Genomic DNA, 6,049 nt, shown 5'->3' on the forward strand with positions numbered 1-6,049 from the left:
CATCAAAGCCGACAGTGGAGCGAGGCGGGGTGACTTCCCCCTCGGCGTCGTCATCAGGCCAGTCGGCAAAGGTGGCCGAGGGCCTGAAGACTCCTCCTCTCCCTCCTCCTCCTCCCTCGGCGTCGGCCTCCATCGCCGCGGCCCCCAAGTCAGGGTCGTCGACGTCGCTCTCCGCTCGGTCGGGGCTGAACTGATAGGGCGGGTCCGCGGTGCTGGCTGAGGGCTGGATGAGGGGATTCTGACTCAAGAAAAACCAAGACAATCAGAAGTCGGACTCGACTGCAAAAGAAGGCAAAAGAAGAAGAGAGACGACTTAGAGCAGGCGGAGGGTTGGCGCGTGAGTAGGACTCCTTGCCGAACCGCCAATCCGCCGTAAGACTGCAGTTCGCGATATAATTCACCGTGTACGCCACCTCCGCGTGGGGCATGTCCTTGGAGCACAGCCGACTCGGGTCCCGGTGGCCGCTCATCTAACAGATCAGATGAGGTCGGCCTTGGAGTGGGAGGACTCGGCGCGCCACGAAGGCGGCCAGCAAGTCGGCCCCGGTCAAACCCTCCGACTGTGTCAGCACTCGGAGTTGCGTGACGGCGGCGGCGCCAGCGGGAGTCAGCATCTTGACCCTGTGGGACCAGCTGGGGAGCCTCCCAGCCGGTGCGCCGGCTGCGTAAGGCGGCAGATTGACCCAGTCGCTGTCGGAGGCACGTTCTTCACGTAGAAATATGACCGCTGCCACATCTTCACCGACTTGATCAGCGGGATGGTGGGAAACGGGTTGTCGGCCACCGATCTCCGCATCGCGATGAAGGCACCACACTGAGCCGGCACGCCGACGACGTGTGTGCCAAGCTTGGACTGAAAGAACTCCCCCCACAGCTCGATGGTGGGGAGAACACCGAGGAAGCCTTCGCACAGGATGGCGAAGGCGGCCAGCAGCACCACCGTGTTTGGGGTAAGGTGGTGCGGCTGGAGCCCGTGAAACTCCAAGAAGGAGCAGAAGAAGCTGCTCGCCGGCAGCCCCAGACCGTGCATGAGGTGCGAGCGGAATACAACCCGCTCGCCCTCCTCCGGCGCCGGCGATATTTCCTTCTCCGGCGCGGCGCGGGCTCGCACTAGGTCCGCGCCGGGGAGGCGATGCGTCTTGCGGAGGAACTCGATGATGTCGTCGTCCACCTCGGAGCCGTCCCACATGCCGGAGCGCACGGCAGGAGGTGCGGTGGCGGAGGAAGAGCTCATCACCGCGGGTGTGGCGTGGTTCGGCGCGGCGGTGGCGAGAGGAAGAAGAAGCAAGAAGAAAGCAAGGGGAGTAGGGGAAATGGGCGCGCGTGCTCCGCTGCCCCACTCCTCCCGCCTACTTATAGGCTTGTGGGCTGAGAAGCCGATGGGGCGTGCATGGAATTAACTGTGTTAACTGTGCACAGGACCCCATGCCCCCCACGATTTACCACAGGGAGTAACTGTGCGTAGTTACGACGTGGGAATCCCAACCGTCCGCCCGGTCGCAGCGGATCCGTTCGCGTGCCGAGGCGTGGTAGTGGCGGGCGCCGCCTGAGGCCCTGTCCGTCGCGCGCGTGGGTGGGCAGACTAACCCTGCCACATGGCGCCACGCGACGGATCTGCAACGGGCGGCCGCCCGGAAGCTTATCAGGCATGCTACCTGGATCCCGCTACAACCTTCAAACTCTTTCAGGGGCAAGACGGCCTTCTGCGAGTCGGGCTCCAGCTAGTCGGCCTATAGGAAGACGGCGAGCAAGGTCCAGATTCCACCAGAAGGAAGAAACTGTTGAGACTCCTCGATATATCATCCCTCACCAGCTTCGGGGACTACTGTCAGAGTAATGGGCCACGGGCAAGCTAACCCGAGCCCCTGAACCTTTCAAAACATCAGGGCAGACTACGCCCCTCAAGACTCCGCGATAAGGAGCCGCCTTTTGGAAATCGGCGACAAGGCCGCCGACTTTCCCTCACGGCTGAGTCCCAAGGGACGACTTCGAGATAAGTCGACTCCTATCGGCGACTTCCAGAGAAGCCGGCTATGGGGAGTTGGCCCGCGACTCCGACTACCTCCTGCCTTCACCATGATGGACGGGACGGGGTACGGCCACCGCACGGCCCATCCCCCTCCCGCTTACGAAGGGCCGGCATGGCTACAGTGCGCCGTATCGAAGATGATCTCCATCCGGCGCGGCACTGTTGCCATGCCTGCCCTGACCTCAGCCCCCATGGGCGGCGCACTGTGCCCACGACGGCCTGCCTGTACGGCCTAGAGATGGCAGGTCCCACCCGTCAGTGGGGGTACAGAAGACAGCAAGAGCACCACAAGTCGGACCCGTTGGGAGTCGGCCCCCGGGAGTCGGCCGGCCCCTCGCACGGGCCCCACACGCCATTAACCAGACAAGACGGGGAATGGAAACAGTGATCGCCTGTCAGGCGGCGACACTGTTGCCACGACCCCATGACCAAGCCAGCGTCATTAGAAGCACGGCTACAGTACCAGGCCTATCGGCGGGGCCCGCCAGTCGGCGGGCCCCAGCAGTCGGCGGAGAAGATGGCGGCCTAAGAGACAGACGGCTGGGACCCACACCCATCCGGATTATCATTGTATCCCTGGGGGGCGGGCCTATATAAGCCCCCTGGGGCACCCATGCAAGGGGGATCGCTCCTTTAGACTAGACCAAATCATATAGGAAGGAGGGAGCTAGCCTCACCTTCTTCTACCTCTAGGAAACAGCTCAAGGAGCAACCTTGTACTCACTTTGCCATAGTGATCATGCGGAGACCCCGCAGAGCAGCAGTAGGGGTGTTATCTCCACGGAGAGCCCTGAAGCTGGGTAAGATTCGCTGGCAGGCATGCCTTCGCCTCATCCCGTTTCCAGGCACCGACGACGTTCTACTCGCCCCCACCATGATAAGCCATCCTTTGGCATATGTCGCATCCAACCCCCGACAATTAGTGCCCCTGGTTCCTTAGTTGTACTCACTTTTCCCCACGCTCCAAACGTTTGCTCACTTTTCCCCTCTTCCTGAGCTGAAACTCTCACAAATGCTCATAGCGGGCGTTTGCCGTCTTGACCGTCCATTGACCGTTAATTGCTGACGAGTGGGGCCGAGTCTTCGTCTGACTGTTGCTTGCTGACAGGTGGGACCGCAAGGAGACACGTATTGGGCAGCTTGTCTGAATCTGAAACAGATCTAGACAGGCCGCACTGCACCGCGCCGCCCCGCCCCCTCCGCCGGCGTCGTGCCGCGTCCACCGCAGTTGTTTCCTCCACCCTATGCCATATTCCATTCGTCGGCGACGCCGCGTCTCCGCCAGATATAGCCCACCTCCCCATCTGGGATTACATAGCGATCTTGAGTGAGGACGCCCGGAATGCAGTCGACCGTGGAGAGGATTGGGTCGAATCCGCGGCAGATAATTCATGGATTAAACCTGGGTAAGCATTGTTTCCTCTCGAATTGACGTTCTAAGTCGTATTGTAGGCCGTATTTGACTTCTGTTTGCTTGAATCGTTCGAATTTGTGCTCGATTTTACCTGGCTAACTGAAGCCTTTGTTTCGTCCCCCCAACAAAATAGGATTGATCACGTGCTGGCTTTCCGGCTGGCGATTAGATTGGAAACTAGTGTGCTGCGTGGTACTAAACCGCATTTGATTTCATCATTTTTCTATCCCAAAGTGGTAGAAACCAGCATATCTTTCAAAGATTTGCGAGCTGAGCTCCGAAACACCTATCCCTGGAGTGATGCCGATGTTGTTGAACTGAATTACTTCAGCAGTGACGAGCAAAGATTTCTCCCACTAACTTGCGACGATCATATGCCGTTGCTTTTTGCTGGGATTGCTGGCTACCGATTCGGTAAACTCCAAATCGATGTGCTTCAGCCACGCGCAGAACGGGCGAAGAGGAAGGGAGTTCAGACATCATCTGTCTGTGCTAATAGCCAGCACCCTGGCACTCCTTGTAGGTCGACACCAAATAAAGCAAGCGGTTCATGGAGCCACAACATGCCTGCTGCCAATTCTGGTTCCGATTCAGCTGCTACTTCTCGTGTACCTTCTATAGTTGGTGTAGAAGAAGATGCAGAACCTGACGAGGCAGTGCCTACAAATGATGATGAAGACGAGATGATGTTTCCTGAACTGGTCGATGTAGCCAGTCAGCAAGCAGTGGATGATGAATATATGGAGGAGCCCATCATCCAAGCTAGGTTTGATGACACTGACGATGAAGAGAAGGTGGAGAACATGGACAGCTTAATCGAGGATGAATACGATGGTGATGACATGCCAACAATTGAGTGGAACAGGGAAAAACCTGAGCTTAGTGTAGGTACCATTTTCCAATCAATGGTGGACTATCGGAATGCAGTGACAACATGGTGCATTATATCTGAGAACAACTATACGATTAAAAGGAGTGAGCCGGCAAGGTTCACAGTTTTTTGTCCATATCCTAGGTGTAGGTGGAAGTTGCATACACCTCGTATGAGAAAGAGCAAATATATTCAGGTAATCCAAGTTCAGTTAGTAATTTAGTTTCTTATCGTTGAGTAAGGTTTCTTAACTATTCTTTATCCTTTTATTTTGTTTCAGATAAAGAAAAACCCACACAAGCACACCTGTCCAACTGGAGGGGGAGGGGGGAAGGCCAAAACCAAGCTAGCAAAAACTAGGTGGGTGGCAGGTGCTATATTGGATTGGCTGAGAGAAGAACCTGGACTTGGTCCAACAACACTCCATGGGAAGCTTTTTGAGAAGTACAAGATAGAAATTCCTTACATGAGAATTTTCAATGCTAGGGAAAAGGCTCTTGACAGAATTAATGGTCAATGGAATGATAGTTTTTAGCTGCTTTACACTTTCAAAGCTGAAGTGGAGATGGCAAGTCCAGGGAGTTTTGTAGAGATTGACAAGCATACAGTTCCATTCAAAATAAAAGGGAAGTCATTTCAGAAGGAGTGCTTCAGAAGGTCTTTTGTTTGTTTCAAGGCTTGCTGGCAGGGGTTTCTTGATGGTTACAGGCCCTATTTGGCCGTAGATGCTACACATTTGACTGGAAGATGGAGAGGACAGCTAGTAGCAGCTTCTGCAGTTGATGGACACAACTGGCTATTCCCAGTTGCATTTGGTGTGGTGGAGGCAGAGTCTGAGGAAAGTTGGGTCTGGTTTCTGCAGCAGTTGCGCAACATTATAGGCACACCCCCAGGTTTAGCTATACACACATATGCTTGCAAGGGTTTAGAGAGTGCAGTGGAAATTGTATTCCCTGGAGTGGAGCATAGGGAATGTATGCGACACCTAGCGCATAATTTCAAAAAGAAGTTCAAAGGTAAAGTTTATGATGAGAACTTATGGCCAGCATCATACACATGCAGCAAAAGGAAGCATGAACACCATTTGAGAGTGTTGTATGCTCAAAATCCTCTTGTGAAGGAGTACATGGATGCACATCATGGCAAGGTGTGGTCAAGAAGCAAATTCAACGAAATCTACAAAGTAGATTATATGACCAGTAACGTTGCAGAATGCTTCAATTCAAAGTTTAAGTCAGTGAAAGGGCTCTTGTTGTGGCAATCATTTGACAAGATGAGGCAAATGATCATGATAAATATGGCTCTTCGCAAAAGAATTGCAGAAACACAATATGTTGGTCATCAAATGCTCCCATCACTGATTAAGGCATTGCACTTGAAGGCAAGAGGACTGAAGATGAAATGTATTTGATCTGGTACATATGAGGGAGAGGTTACCTATATTGACACTAAAAATAGGGTATGGAGGTATCCTGTGAACCTAAGTACTAGAGAATGTACTTGTAGGCAATGGTAGATCCGTGGGAAGCCATGCATACATGCCCTACATCTGATGACCGTTATCGGGGGTGTAGATGGTGAAGTTGACCAATATTTCTCTGAGTATTTCTCTGTTGCCAAATTTATGGCTGCTGATGCTGACAATGTGCCTGCACTATTGGGGAAAGATCAATGGAACATAGTAGATCCAGGGCTCAAACTCCACGCTCCTGTCATTACTAGACCACCAGGAAGA

The sequence above is a fragment of the Triticum dicoccoides genome, chromosome 3B (genome assembly GCF_002162155.2).
Source record: "Triticum dicoccoides isolate Atlit2015 ecotype Zavitan chromosome 3B, WEW_v2.0, whole genome shotgun sequence".
NCBI lineage: Eukaryota > Viridiplantae > Streptophyta > Magnoliopsida > Poales > Poaceae > Triticum > Triticum dicoccoides.